The sequence below is a fragment of the Ziziphus jujuba genome, chromosome 8 (assembly GCF_031755915.1).
Source record: "Ziziphus jujuba cultivar Dongzao chromosome 8, ASM3175591v1".
Taxonomy (NCBI): Eukaryota; Viridiplantae; Streptophyta; class Magnoliopsida; order Rosales; family Rhamnaceae; genus Ziziphus; species Ziziphus jujuba.
The window spans coordinates 26,079,825-26,096,325 of NC_083386.1; the positions used below are offsets into that span (position 1 = coordinate 26,079,825).

At 34.8% G+C, this 16,501-nt stretch overlaps 1 protein-coding gene across 1 annotated transcript in view; it reads right to left on the reverse strand.

Annotated features, from left to right (window-relative positions):
- Nucleotides 1-16,501, reverse strand: part of LOC107423346 (uncharacterized protein At3g49055-like) — a 58,808-nt gene that overhangs the window by 38,235 nt on the left and 4,072 nt on the right. The gene's annotated exons all lie outside the window — the stretch shown is intronic.

Consider the following 16,501-nt stretch of genomic DNA (forward strand, 5'->3'; position numbering starts at 1 on the left):
GGACATTTAAGGCTTGCTTTTTTTCTTTTCTAGAAATTAGAAATCTAAATGGAAATTACTTTTGCTTATAGGTATGCCAACAAAAGACATGACGAACAAAAGAGAAATGAATTTGGCAATCCTGGCCATCACGATTCAAAATGTATTGATTATCAACTAAATGGTAGCCCATCGATCTTCCTTGTTCATTCCAAAACTACCTAGCTTGTATATGTAAGTTGCCTTTTGGAGACAAACCAAATATGACAGGAAATTGCTGTTTTTTTGGACTTTACTTCTACCAGTCTCCCGTAAATAGTACTTAGTGTAGTATTCATCTGCTGCAACCCAGATGACAAGCCACCTAACATAATATCATGCTGAGCAATAATTTTAACAATTAATCCCTTTCTCAACATTTTCCATCTCAATCAATACTTCATTTTAAAAATAAAAATAACAATAATAATAATGACAATAATATACGGCATTATTCAGTCTTCTGAAAGATCTCTATGATGCATATAAAATAATCACATTTTAGACTCATCACAAGTTTGTTCAGTCTGAATTTAAAGTCGAAGGAAAAAAATTATGCTCCATATGTTCCCTTGAAGTGTATGCATGAACCTAAATATAAATTCAAATTCATTGCATGCACACAATAGTAAGTCAATAACTAATTACACGAAAGAATGAACAAAAAAAGGCTATACCATTGCCTGGGATAGAAGATGTGGGTATTCAAGTAATTTTTATGTCTTTTTAGTTCCGGATGTGCTCTAACCATTTTCTGTTTCATTTTTTTAGCAGGAAGATTTTCGTCTGCCACAAATAATAGAAATCAGAGTTATTGTACAGTGCATGCTACATTATAAACCAATTCAATACTACAAAAAACAACAGCTAGATAAGAGCTACCAATTGAAAAAGGAAAATTATTTAACACAAACTACATTAGTGAAGTAAACAAGTTCATTATTATTGCCACGGACCGTGAGGTTGGGTACGTCCCGACGGTTATTTATTATTTCCATGACGCCGTTCATATATTGAGGGTCGTGAGGTGGGTGTATCCCATGGTTTGTATATTGGTACATCGTATGGTACATTGTATATATTTGTATATATTGTTGATTTACAGATATTGTGGTGATTTCTGCATTTTCATATTTATTTGGTGGAACTGTAATTATTATAGTTTATGTCAAATGTTTATATCCTGATTTGATACTTTTCATAATATTAAAATGATCGTTCATTCATACTTTTGAGCATCGATTTTTATGATATTAATTGGGGTACAAGTTTGGGTTTTGTGAAATGATTTTTAAACGAAGAACTTTTCAACTAGTGGAATGAGAGATCTTAAGAGAAAGATTTTTCAGAAATAAATTTTCTATTATACTATGCCACTCACTGAGATTCTTTATCTCACGTTTTATTGTTTTAAATTCGTTCCCCTAGGCCCAGGCAGCTAGTAGCAGTCTACCTCGCGCATAGCTTATCGCTTGTTTCCTTCCACTACAGCAGCCGTATTTATCCTTTCTTCACCTATTGTTATCTTCTGGACTTATTTATTACTTATTTGTACTCATAGACTTTGTCGACACTCTTACAATGCTCTGATTTTAATTATGGGACCCAGTAGAGACCATGGTACTTATGTGTGTAGTTATGGCCTGTAGTACAGTAGGCCGATTGTGGACTTATTTATATATATATATATATATTGATGTATTAATGTTAATACTGGTGTTTGATTATCTACGTTTTAAGGTGAGGTTCCATTAGATATTTTCTAGGGATTTGTCTAGTGGGACTTCACTAGGTGGGATCACCCGGGAGGCCCTGGGAGGGTCCCCGGGACAGGTCATGTCAGCTTGGTATCAGAGCTTTAGGTTCTAACTTCCTTGGGGTTGTACATTGCTGTATAACTCATCCTGTATTTTACCTTCCATACCTACCTTTTTTGGTTGTTAAGTATAGTTTGTCTTATTCTATCATATAGAACTTTTCCTTGATGTCGCAAGGAGGTAGACGTGGTTGTCAGCATGCTAAAACTGGAGGTACGAGTGCGTCCACTTATGAGGAGCATCCTGTCGATCGCTGGCTTGATCATTCAAGAGGAGTGGGTTTATTAGGTAGTCTGTTAAGTAGGCTTGTAGACTTGGAGCAGTTGGTTGTGATGGCTCCATAGATCCTATGCAATGTCCGGATGAGGACAAGGTCACATTAGTTAGCTTTATGCTAGAAGGAAACTCGAGGAAGTGGTGGACGTATGAAAGGACAAGGAGACATCACCCTTGAACATAGTTTAAGACTACATTTCACATTGAGCTTTGTTCTCCAACCTTTATTAAGATTAAAAGGTTAAAGTTGAAACACCACTCAGGATTCAGGACAATGGACAGTGAACAACGATAGCAGTTTTTTTTTTGTTTTTAGAGATCTGCAGTCCAAGGTAGCTTATATGGCAAGTTTCATGATGGGTAGTGCCTCTAGGATGGACCATGCTTTCATTACAAGCAGTCGGAACACTTAAAAATGATTAACCTTATCGATAATATGGTCATGCTAGAGCTTTACGACCCGGTGTACAATTTTAACTGATTGATGGGTACAAAGTATATGATACATAAACAGGTCAGACTTCAAGAGATTCTACTAACACTGGACAACGGTCTTCGTCCACAGCCAAAGGTAGAGGTCAGAAGGGATGACGACTTACCAGAGGTAAGGTATATGCTATGATCAATTAGGAGGATCACTCTGATGTTGTGACAGATACACTATCTATGCTTGGTAGTGACGGACATATTTTATTGGCTCAAGGACCACACACTCTTTTGTTTTACGTGAATATGTTACACTAGTCAAGATGACTCAAGTTCATTAGGGGTGTTACCTGAAAGGTTCCACATCCATAGGAGGATTCTTTTAACCTCGTCAGGTGTTTAAGATTAATTACCTTTGTTGCATGGAAATTAAGGTTCTTAATATTAGAATCTAGTATAGGTAAAGTTTGTTTATGCATTTTGGTGATCTTGTGTAGGACAATTTGCTGAGAATTAAGTGGTGAATTTCATTAGTTGGTTTTGTAGCATCTGCTTCTAAATGATGATTTTAGATCTTGGTTTTGATATTTTGTTTTCTTGAAGATTGAGGGTTTTATATCAATGATGTTTTATGGATCTAAGGTGGTTAATATTCATGATGATAACTTAATCTCCTAAGGAATATGATTTTTGGGGCATAACTAGAATATAAGCAAGTAATGAATGTTTTCTTATGATTTGAGAATCTAGTAACTAGTTTATAGTATTTGGTTGTGATATTAGAATTAAGATTTAAATTTCCTTATTGCTCGAGGTATGTATTCTTGGAGTTTGTTTGAAATTGGAAGAATCTGAGGTATCTTCAAGAATGATATTTGAGATGATGAGAGGACTCGGACTTGATCTTTTGGCTTCATATTTCTTGATGTTGACAATCTTGAGGATTTCTTTAGGCCTTATAAGCAATCTAAAGCTCTCCATTGGAATAAATATAAGGAACTTTCTTTTATGACTTTGACGAATTTGGTTAAAAAGAAGATGTTTGTCGAGGTTAAGGAAATTGGATAATCAATGAGGAACATGGATCTTATAATTGCAAGTACTAGGAGTGTAATCGGAGGCAAAAAGAATAATTTACATTTTAACTTTGTGACACTAGTATTTGGTTTGAGGAAATTAGATTTAAGTTCTAAACCTTCTTTTTGAATCGATGGATGGAGTTTTTTTTTTTTGAAGTTATGAGTTGTTACTTATGCTTCTAGATAATGGAGGAAGCATGAGCTGAATTATCCGACTCATGAGTTTGAGCTTGTTGCAATGATTTTTTTTATATTGCAAGCTTGGTGGCACTACTTGTATAGAGTTACTTGTCAGACCCTTACTGATCATAGGAGCACTAAGTATTTGTTTACTCAAAAGGAGTTGAACTTAAGGCAAACAAGATGGATAGATTGCTCAAAGATTATGATTGTGCTATTTCCTTGATGTTTGAGTTGCATGGTTGGGTGTTAATTTGTGCATGCATACTTCATGAGGACTTTTTATTAGCTTTTGACTATGACCAATACTTATGGATTGTGTTGTTGAGATCCAATTTGAAGTCCCTTACTTAATGAGTATAAAAAGGAAAGCTAAACAAGGGGGAAGTTAGATTTCACTATCAGAGGCAATAGAGCCTTGGTGATTGGTCCTAGGCTCTGTGTTCCTGCAAATGAAGAGCTGAAAAGGCAAATACTGGAAGAAGCCCATAGTTCTACTTATGCTATGCACCCCGGAAGCACCAAGATGTATCGTACCTTAAAAGAGTATTATTGGTGGGCAGGGATGAAAAGAGAAGTTGCTGATTATGTATCCAAGTGTTTCATTTGCCAATAAGTGAAAGTAGAGAGATAAAAGCCTTTTGGATTTCTACAGCCCTTACCCATCCTAAAATGGAAATGGGAGCGCATCACGATCGATTCTGTATTCAAGCTCCCCCCCCCCCCCCCCAACAGTTCAGAGGCATGATGGTATTTGGATGATCGTGGATCGACTCACTAAGTCTGCACATTTCCTACCCTTTCGTAAGAAGTTTTCTCCTTAAAAGTTAGCAGAACTCTTTATGAATCATATAGTGAGTTGCATGGAGTGCCAATATTGATTATATCTGATAGAGATCCACGGTTCACTTTGAGATTTTGGCGAAGCTTAATGAATTAACTTGGTGTCAAGTTGAATTTGAGTACCGCTTTTCACCCTCAGACCGATGGACAATCTGAGAGGACTATTCAGACCTCAGAGGACATGTTGAGGTCATGTGTGCTATAGTTCAGGGGGAAATTGGAATGAGTATCTACCTTTAGCAAAGTTCACCTACAACAATAGCTATCACTCGAACATTGAAGATGTCACCTTATGAGGCGCTGTATGAGAGACAATGTCGGACTCCATTATGTTGGAATGAGACGGGTGAAAAGAAACTTCTAGACCGTGAGATTGTTCAGGCGATAGTGGATAAGGTCAATATGATACGGGACAAGTTGAAAGTAGCACAAGACAGGCAAAAGAGCTATGCGGATGTGAGTAGGAAGGATCTCAAGTTTGAGGTTGGCGATCGAGTATTCTTAAGGCTCTCTCCTTGGAAAAGTGTAGTACATTTTGGACAATGAGGGAAGTTAAGTCCTCGCTACATTGGACCCTATGAGATAGTAGAGAGGATCGGTCCAGTGGCTTATAGGATTGACTTGTCGGAGGAGCTTTCTCGAGTCCACAATGTTTTTCACATTCCATGCTCCACAAGTATATCTCAGACCCATCACATGTGTTGGAGACACGGGAGATTGAATTTAGGGATGACTTGTCTTATGGGGAGCAGCCATTGCAGATTTTAGGAAGGGAAGAGAAAAGGCTTCGCAACATGACTATAGCTTTGGTGAAGGTTCTTTGGAGAAACCAAATTGTCGAGGAGGTGACTTGGGAGCGAGAGGATCAAATGCAAAGTCAGTGTCCTTACCTCTTCCAAAAATAAGTTATGAATTTCGTGGATGAAATTTCTTTTAGGGGGGTAGGTTGTAACACCCTGTAATAAAAAAAAAATAAAAATAATATATATATATACATGATTAAACAAGTTTGACCAAATTGACTAAGTTTGACCAAGTGAATAATATACGGGTTCAAGTTGACTTTTTCAATAGCCAATATTTTTGGTTTGACTGATGTACCATTGTGTAGATATCGTCGATATGAGTTCACAGACTGGCAGCACGCCAAATTCTGAGTTACGGATAAAAAGTTATGATTCTGAGAAGTTTAAGCATAAGTTTTAAATCAGTGTCCAAGACAGTCCCCAATTTTTGTCTGTTAGTGATTTAGGCTCTATATAAGCCTAAGTAAGTGTGCCAAACAGGAAGAAAAGCCCAAAAATACCTATTTCCTCTCCAAAACCCGAGAAAAACACCTTAGACCCACGGGCCCGAACTGACCGTTTTTACCTCCAATTGGGTTTACACCGTTTGACCTGCCACCACCTTGCTACATGCACCGGCTAGAGAGGAGCGGGGGACAGAGATGAGCTCGGCCTCAAAATTTCACGGCCATCGGTCGCCGGACGCCCCCAAATCGGGCCGAAGAAGCCCGATGGCCGAAAATTTTCTCTTTCCTCTTTTCTTGTGTTTTTCGGCCAACCCAGCTTGACCCATACCTTTATCCCACCATTTTCGACCCCTCTGAGTCCATTTCCATGGTTAGATTGCCCAAAATCCCAACCATTTGATAGATCTCTCAAGTTCAAGTTCGACCGAACTTTTACGTCAATTTTCTAGTCATCGGAGGAGTCACCGAACCAAGGTAAGACCACTGGTGAACTTCTTGTCTCTTGGGCTTTCCGTTGACTTATAATTTGTGAATTTTGGAGGTCGTTTGATAATTTTCCTATTTTTAGGGTTACTTGGCAAATGTTTGGAAAAATTGGGACTGTGTTTGGACGATTGTGGTTAAATTGGTTAGAATTGAAGTTAGATTAGTGAAATTGGATAATTTTAGGACCTAATTGGAGGTTCAATTTTGAAATATTAGGCTTCGGGTGAAAATCCCCAATTTTGGGTACCAGGTCCTAAGGACACGCAGTATAATTGGACTGCCCGGTGTCCAATTTATGCAATTTTGTAGTACTGTAAATTATTTTGAGACATTTGGATTATACAAGTGTCTCTGGTTTAGTTGTTTGGAGTCTAAGGAATATTTTATTATATTACAGGCACTCGAGTTGAGCCTGGAGGAAATCCTGTAGAGGAGCAGGCATGAGCATCTACAATACTGTGAGTGGTTATATCATTTTTAAATGATTTGGGTATATAGTATAGTATATATGTGGTTTAAATATTTTACGTATATATCATTTGATTGAAATGCTGTTTTATGCATATATCAATATTTGCTTTCACATATATGTGTTATCATTTTATATGACTTTTGATAATATTTTAAGTGATTTTCAATTTTAATGGGTCCATAAATGGACTTGTGGTATTTAAATATCTTGGTAATTAAATTGAGATTTTAAATTATTTTGGAAACTATTTGGTGTGAGAAACCAGATTGAAAATCATATAATTTTTAGCACGATCAAATATTTTATAATTTTATGTGCTTAAAATTGGTTTATGGTGAATATATTTCACTGTGGTATTTCTGGTTTTCATATGAAATGATGTTTTGAGATTTTGAAGTATTTAATTAAGCGGTGGAAGTTTAAATATTAAATTATGATTTATGATACAGTATCCTTTGGAAAAGTATATTTATAATCTTACAAGATTGTTTCATGTATACTGTATTGATTATTTTTAAATTGATGTACCATGTAATGCCAATACCTTGGATCAGTATTATATTACATTATATTACCGCGCGCTGGGTTTACCACGGTGCCGTGAGGTTGGTTTCATCCAACGGTCATCTATTATTACCACGGACTGTGAGGTCGGGTTTATCCGATGGTTTATTATTATTGCCACGGTGCCTGAGGTTGGTATCATCCAATGGTTTATTATTGCCACGGACCACGAGGTTTGGTACGTCTCGACGGTTATTTATTATTTCCACGACACCGTTCATATATTGAGGGTCGTGAGATGGGTATATCCTACGGTTTGTATATTGGTACATCGTATGGTACATTGTATATATTTGTATATATTGTTGATTTACAGATATTGTGGTGATTTCTGCATTTTCATATTTATTTGGTGGAACTATAATTATTATAGTTTATGCTCAAATGTTTATATCCTGATTTGAAACTTTTCATAATATTACAATGATTTTTTATTCATACTTTTGAGCATTGATTTTTATGATATTAATTGGGGTACAAGTTTGGGTTTTGTGAAATGATTTTTAAATGGAGAACTTTTCAACGAGTGGAATGACAGATCTTAAGAGAAAGATTTTTTAGAAATAAATTTTCTATTATACTATGCAACTCACTAAGATTCTTTATCTCACGTTTTATTGTTTTAAATTCGTTCCCCTAGGCCCAGGCAGCTAGTAGCAGTCTACCTCGCGCATAGCTTATCGCTTGTTTCCTTCCACTACAGCAGCCGTATTTATCCTTTCTTCACCTATTGTTAACTTCTAGACTTATTTACTACTTATTTGTACTCATAGACTTTGTCGACACTCTTAGAATGCTCTGATTTTAATTATGAGACCCAGTAGAGACCATGGTACTCATGTGTGTAGTTATGGCCTGTAGTACAGTAGGCCGGTTGTGGACTTATTTATATATATATATATTGATGTATTAATGTTAATGCTGGTGTTTGATTATCTACGTTTTAAGATGAGGTTCCATTGGATATTTTCTAGGGATTTGTCCAGTGGGACTTCACTAGGTAGGATCACCCCGGAGGTCCTGGGAGGGTCCCCGGGATGGGTCCTGTCATGAATAGTATTTGCAATGGTTGGGCATATCATTTCAGACATTTTCTTTCTTTCTTTTTTTTTTTTTTTTTTTTTGAAGAAAATTCTAGTTCCACTAATCAACGAAAAGAAATTCCACTAACCTAGTAAAATGTGAGTGTAAAAGAAAAAAAAAATGAAGAGAAGGTACAAATATAAATAAAGTTTCATAAGAAGAAAGAATTGAAATAAATTATAGGGTTTCAGACATTAATGGAGCAAGTCTTGCATTTTGACAGCATCCTTCTTACATTCTTCATTGTATTGTTCATAGTAGCAGTACTCAGTTTGACAGCATCCTTCTTGCATTTTGACAGCATCCTTTTTACATTCTTCACCCTATTGTTTATAGTAACAGTATTCAGTTTGAGTGCTCTCCAAGGCTTGCGGTTTGACAGCATCCTTCTTACATTCTTCACTTTATTGTTCATAGTAGCAGAATTTAGTTTGACAGCATCCTTTTTACATTCTTCACTCTATTGTTCATAGTAGCAGTATTCAGTTTGAGTGCTCTCCAAGGCTTGCGGTTTGACAGCATCCTTCTTACATTCTTCAATTTATTGTGCATAGTAGCAGAATTTACTTTGACGGCATCCTTCTTGCATCTTGACAGCATTCTTTTTACATTCTCCACTCTATTGTTCATAGTAGCAGTACTCAGTTTGAGTGTTCCCCATGGCCAACATATGTGTCTGAGCTTGTATCTGTTCCGAAATTGGCTCTCTGCTTCTTCTAATTGTTTTGACAGCTCTTCTACCCACTCGCGAAGTCTTGCAGCTGTGCTGTCAGCCAGTTGCAGGGACTTCTCTGCTGTTGCCTGGGCAGCAGCTGCAAGTTCTTCTTTCTGATTTAATTTGCGATTTGATATGTCCAAATCAGTCTTTGTTTTCTCTAGTTCTTGGGTGAGAATGGCAATCTAATAAAACAGAAATGTAAGAAACCAATTTTTGAGGATTAGTACAAAATACATGAGGAAAAAAAAAGTAAGATTACATATATATATATATATGGTTTTGCCACGAAGAGAAGAGGCTCTGTCCATATTGTCAGAACCTTAATGCCAGATAACATTTTGGGAGTTTCAATTTTTCTTCAAAATCTACAGATTCACTATGTAAACATTTTTTGTTAAAGCTTGTAACTTTGGAACAAAAATGGCCCACCCGAAATGTTGTTCAACATTATATTCTCACTCGATTGCAGCCTTTGCTTTAAATCAAATTTGATCCATGATTTTTCACTTTTTAACTGTAGTCTCTATAATTTGATTGTGATGTTTCATATATGGGTTAATTAAGTGCGGCCTCTAAAATTTGTTTTAAATCAAATTTAATCCCTTATTTATCACATTTTAGTTGTAGTTCCTATAATTTGATTACCGTTTGAAAAGTTCACTCTCTCTCCTATGTGATAACTTATATTACTTTTATACCCATAACAATTAATTTTGTTTTTTACTTTATTTTTTTACACCTCTTTTTTCATGTTTATTTTTATTTCTTTAAAATAAAATGAAAGAAATGAAAAAAAAAACAAAAAAAAATGCATATGTTTTGAAAAATAATGTGCATTTTTTAAAAAAATGTGCAATTACATATTTTTCAAAAAAACAAAAATAATGTGTATAAAAAAGAAATAGATTTTTTTTCATATTAGTTTTTTTTTTCCTTTTTTTTTCTGGTTCATATATATACATATATATATATATTTGAATATTTTATTAAAAAATGTATCAAATTATATTTAGAGTAGTTCTATCGACATTATAAAACATACTTAATATACTACAATCTATGTATTAAAACTTATTTTTGCTAGCTACATTAATAATTTATACCTATTTTACCTTAAAATGAAACCTACATGCATAACAACTCAGAATTTTCTTTGATATCTTTAATAAAATACCAAAATTTTTCAAAATCTATATTTTGGGATCAGGTTCCAAATTGAAATTCTACATCACAGTCACTCTCTTCTTCTTCTCATTCCTCCCCTTGTGCTTTTCATTGACAGACAAATAGAAGAAGACGAAGAAACTTAAGTGCGCAATCTTCCACAAAAAAAAGATTGTAAAATGGTTCAATTTTTATATCCAAAGTATATATGTATATCGATAATGTTACGACAGGTTGTATATACAGCATAGCAAAACATACCAATATATGTAAACCGGATAATTAATCACTGATAAATTTCATCAATAAATAAGTGTAGATCTAATTGTACAAAGGAATCAGTTTATAATTGTAGTGTATTTAATAATCAAGATTATTTAAGACATTTTATTCATGAATATTATTAAAATACTAAAAAATTATTAAAATTATAGTGCAGCTAGTCTGTTTTGTAGTGTAGATAGAATTGCTTTTATATTTAATAGTTAATATATAGAGTTGATAGACCATTTTACCCTTCAGTTGTTAACTTTAATGGATTGTTCTAACGATAGGTTTATAATTAAATTGTTAGAAAAGTTAAGAATTAAATTTGGTTTATTAAACCTCAAAGGTCGCAGTTAATAGTGTGTGTGTGTGTGTGTGTGTAACTAACAAACCTAAATCAAAAAAGGGATAAATAATTTTACCACTATGTCACATTGTTCAATCTCATGTTTCCCAGATTCAATTTCTAATTCACAATGTAACACCCCGTCCTGAACAACATCGGAATTTTCTTCACGTTGACCGGGTTTGAGTAGCGTTGACCAAGAAGGTCGAATTTTGACTTTTTGTTTCGGATAGAATTTCATGTTAGTTAAGGCACCGTTGCTGAGTACACATCGATCCAAGTTCACAGACTAGTAGCACATAAAAAACGGAGCTACCGTTTAAAAGTTAAAAGCAAGATAAGTTGAAGTCCAAACTGTCCAAGGGGTGTCGGGATTGACTTTTTGTTCGTGCAAAGTTGAGCTTTGACTCATGCATGATTGTGAAGTACTCGTCGATACGAGTTCATAGACTAGTGGCACATCCGATTTGGACATGTGGTTTGAAAGTTACGGACCTGTAAAGTTTTCCGAATACTGTGATATTTTAATATATTTTGACTTGAGTGAACAGTATGTGCCACTTGTTGTGTTTTCAACCAATCCTGTGAGTGAACAATGTCACCCACGAGTGGCTTTTATTTTGGCCAAAATGCATGTGGGCCGCCAGGGGGGGGGGGAAGAGGGGAGGAGAGAGAGAGAGAGAGAGGAGACCACCACCACCGGCCACCATCGTTTCTTCCATTCTAGCCACCGTTTTCATACACGTGCCACCCCACCACCTTCGCCTCCTCATTTCCTGCCACGACAACTCGTCGGGAAATCGATTTTTGGTGAGTTCCCAGTTGCACCGCTCATCTTCTCCCACTAATTTCGACCCCCTGAACTCAAATTTGGTGTTCACTTTCCCCAATTCTTAACGGATTGTGAGAATTGAGGGTCTAAAATCCAAGAGCTTTCCTGCGAGATTCCGGCCACCACAGGTCTGATCTCCAGAAAGTAAGACCATGTCTGTAATCCTTCGCAAGCTTCGATTCGATATATTATTCGTAAATTTTAGTTGTAGTTTGTATTCACTCTCCAGGATACGCATATGTGAATTACCCAATTAAAATATTAATATATTTGATTTTATGTAATGTTGATATTTAGGTGCACGTGTGGGTAGTGGATTTGATCCTGTGGAGGATCTTGATCGATACGCATGCTCAAGGTGAGTGAGTCACTCACCTTCAAAATTATTTTCGGGTGTTAAGTTAATTATATTTTGGGATATTCTAATATTTGAATGTTTTTATTCTATGTTGATTATGTGGTAAAATGTGAATTAAATTTTGATGCCAATATTCGAATTAAATGAAATATATGATTTTTGACAAATTATGGAAATCTAAATTTTATGAAATGTGATATTTAAAGGAATTGTGAATTTAATATTATTTGATTTATTATGGGATTTATTTATGAGAATTTTGATTGTTGTGGATTTTATGAGGTTTAAATGACATATTTGATTCAAATTGGTTTTTTTGAAGATTTGAGGAAGAAATATTGATTTAAATAATTATGCTTGAAAAATATTTATGCAATTGGAAAATTTGTACATTTAAATTGATGGAATTGAGAGTTGATAAATTTGAAATTGATGGAATTTATGCGATGGATTTATGACAATGATTTATAAAGGAATTGTGGAAAATTTACGGGTTTAATTGGATAGAATAAACTTGGTGGTACTTATGAAATTTTCGAGATTTTGAAAATGTATGAATTTTATGATTTTTAGATGCATCATACACGTACTGATATTCTTTATACATGGATATGATTTCCGCACAGGTGGATGTGGTTAGTGCACAGATAGGTGTGAGTAGCGCAGAAGTGATTTATGGGGTTGTCCTGTGGTTGCCATCGGACGAGGGTAGGCTGCCTCTCCAGGGCTGGGACGCCTGTTTGTAGCGGCACGGTGGGACGCCATGCAACCGTATACCGGTTTCTCTCTTTAATCTCCTGTCTCGCGATACTCAGGATGCTGGATACCGTTGGCGCCACTGGTATATAGTGAGTGCATTAAAATGGTTTTCACGACATGATTTTCAAATATGAAATATTTTAAAATCTTATTTTTAACAAAAATGTATTTAACGGTGTTTTATTATTTATTTATTTCAATTTAAAAGTTTACACAATTTTTTATGAAAATGTTTTTACGAATTTATTATTCAAGTTGTTTTGGTATTTTGAAATCAATTCTAATATATAATATTTTCTTTCATTTTATTTTATTCCTACCATTTATTTTAAATGGGTGTTTATTTTGATTTAATTATTCCTTTACTTAATTGTTCAATTAATTTATTTATTCTAATTATTTAATTATTTCTTGAATTGTCTTAATATGAGTTTTATTGATATTTTTGTATTATTTGTTTATGATATGTTATTAATCTTTTAGTAATTGTTATAAAGTTTATTTTTATTTCTATTATTATTCCCATTCTAATTTTGGATTCTTAATTTGCTGTGTTTTATTTGTAAATTATTTGATTAATTATTTTCTGAATCTTGGGGTATAAAATATCGGATTTTGTGAAAACGTTTTAATAATGGAACATTTCCAACTGAGTGACTGTGAGGGTTTTGAGAAAAAAACTATTTTCAACTATTATTACTAAACCATTTATGTATTTATTTATTTAATTATTATTTATTTATTTACTTATTACTAAATTACTTAATTATAAGTAGTTAGTAGACTGGATCGCTCACTGAGATGATTAGCATCTCATATTTTTTAAATTTTGTTCCCTTAAGCTCAGGTGGTAGACATTATTCGATCAGGGTGAGCTCGACAGTTTGACCATTTCTGAAGGACTAAGAAGTCTCCTTTTCTTCACTCCTTATTATGTAATATTTCTTTCTATTCTGTTTGTAATAACTATCACACTTGGAATTTGATTAATGCTCTGTATACTACATTGGATGTATTACTTAATTCATTATGCACTGATTTACTATTATTTATTTGGAGTCCTGCAAATTTGTAGAATTAAATTGTAGTAAGGTGGGAGGAATAAGGTGGTGTATATAGAAGTATGTTTTCAGTGCAGGAAGTTTTTGGTAAGTCTAACCTTTAGGGGAGATTCTGCCAGATTTTCCATTGGAGGGTCCGGTAGGGTTTTTCTAGGATCAGAGCTTGTCTAGGGTTCCGGTGAAAATTTTTGGATTGGTCCTGACACACAAGCTTCCCTCCATCTAGCAACCTCTGCTTCAGCTTCTTTTATTTTCACCATGAGTCCCTCAACCTTATATATTCATAAAATGAGGTAATAAGTAAGAAAAAAAAATTGCTGGAATGCAAGTAAACAACCATAGCATTTCTTAGTAAGCGTAATGACCACATTTTGAGCCAACATCCTCTCTCTATCTTCTAACTCCTCGATATATAGCATGTTTTCAACAATATCTTGAGCTTGTTTCTCTGTAAGACTCTGTAGGTGCTCATTATTTGACTTGGCAAAGATCGGCAATTAAGTGACAGAAAACCACTCAATGTACTAACTAGGTTCAATAGAGCAGGTTTTTGCTCTTAGAGAGCTCTATCACATTTCAGTATTATCATTATTTAAACCATTCTATAAAATAACAACTTTTTTTTTAATCAAAATACTTTTTTGTAACTGAGTGATCATATAATATAAAAGAATAACTGAGTGATCATATTTTGATAATGAAATACCTACATTCTTCCAAAGATCTCCTCAATTGAGTGATTTTAAGGTTTAAATTCTTCATTATCCTCACCATAGTTGATGCTTGATAAGAACAATTACAAATAACAGAACAATGCTCAAAGTAGATTTGCTATTCGCCAGAACAAACTAAGATAAATAGACATAAATAGGTGCATCAAAGCAATAAAAAAACATTGATAAATTCACAACAAATTTACAAATTTACGATTAAAATTTAACCTCTTTTTTGTTTTTTGGTTCTTTTTTCCAAAAGAAGAGTTGCTATTCATCACTCGTTAGGAACATAATTGGTAAATTGCAATATGAAAGTTCAATTCAATAGCAATTTAAAGCACTTTTTCCTTTTATTCAATTTAGCTTAAACAACGCAAAATGGTAGAAGTAAAAAGGGAACAAAAGCAGAACATACCAGGCTTACAACCTCCTCTTCACGCAGAAGTATCTACCTTAGTTTCTGAACTCTCCAATGAATTCTCACCACTCCCAAACACAACTCTCTGCAACCCACTTTCCACAATCTGTAAAATGGCCACCCTTTTCTGGTCAATTTTCTCATTCAACCTACTCAAGCTCTTCTCCACAGACTCCATCTCCACCAAAGCAATCTTAAGCAAACTATTTATATTCCTAGTCTCTTCTATCAAACTCACCACACTGTTCTTCAATTTGCTCTTTTACTTCTTCCTTGATTCTTTATACTCGTTCACTTTCAATTCAGCCACTTCCATAAGGTTTGTGACCGCCATTAACCCCTCTGAAACAGCCTTTGATTCTTCGTCCAATTCCAATTCTATCTTAGTGAATATCTATATGTATTTTATATTTATTTGCATTTATCTGGTTTGTTATTATCTCTTGCTGTATCTACGTGTCCTACTAGGATATGTATTCTTTATGTGTGTATATCTAGTTGTTAGGCTTGTAGTGTATATATACTACTGTTCACTTTAATGAATATATGCTTTTCACATTCACTCTGCTGCTCTCTGCTCTTCTGTCATGGTATCAAAGCATTATATGCTTTAACAAGCTTTCTCTTTTTACGATCCCTTTTTTTTTTATTTTCTCTCTCTTTCTTTCCACAACCCATTTTCCTTCATTTGTTTCCCAGTATGACGATCACTTCCTCCTCCAAATCATCTGCCATTGCTGATCCTCTTCAAATCGCGACAGAACCTATTTTTGCCAGCAGATAATTGGTCGTTATCAATGTAGCAGCTCAAGCACCATTAAAGCTGACGGAGACAACCTATTTTCCCTGGCGAAAACAATTCGATGCTCTCTTGATCGGGTATGATCTTTCTAGATTTCTTGATGGTTCCATTTCTTGTCCTACCCCAACTTTGCCGGACAACTCGGCCAATCCCGATTATCTCTTCTGGATTCATCAAGACTCCCTATTACTTGGTGCTTTGCTTGCTTCTCTGTCGCCTGATGTCCATCATCTCGTTTCTATTGCTGCTACCTCAAAGGAAGCATGGGATAAGCTTACACTTGCCTTTGCCAAGCCTTCCCATCCAAGATTGCTCCGTCTTCGTGAGAAACTCATTCGGTTTCAAGGTAATCGATCTATATCAGAGTACCTGCATTATGTTAAGTCTGCTACTGATGAGTTGGCATTACTTGATACTCCTGTGAGTGATGATGACTTAATTCTTTATATTCTTAATGGGTTGTCTCATGAGTTTGAAACTATCTCTGCTGCTTTTCGCTCTCGTGACACTCCTATCCGTTTTGAGGAACTTTTTGACAAGCTGCTTGAGCATGCAATTTACAAG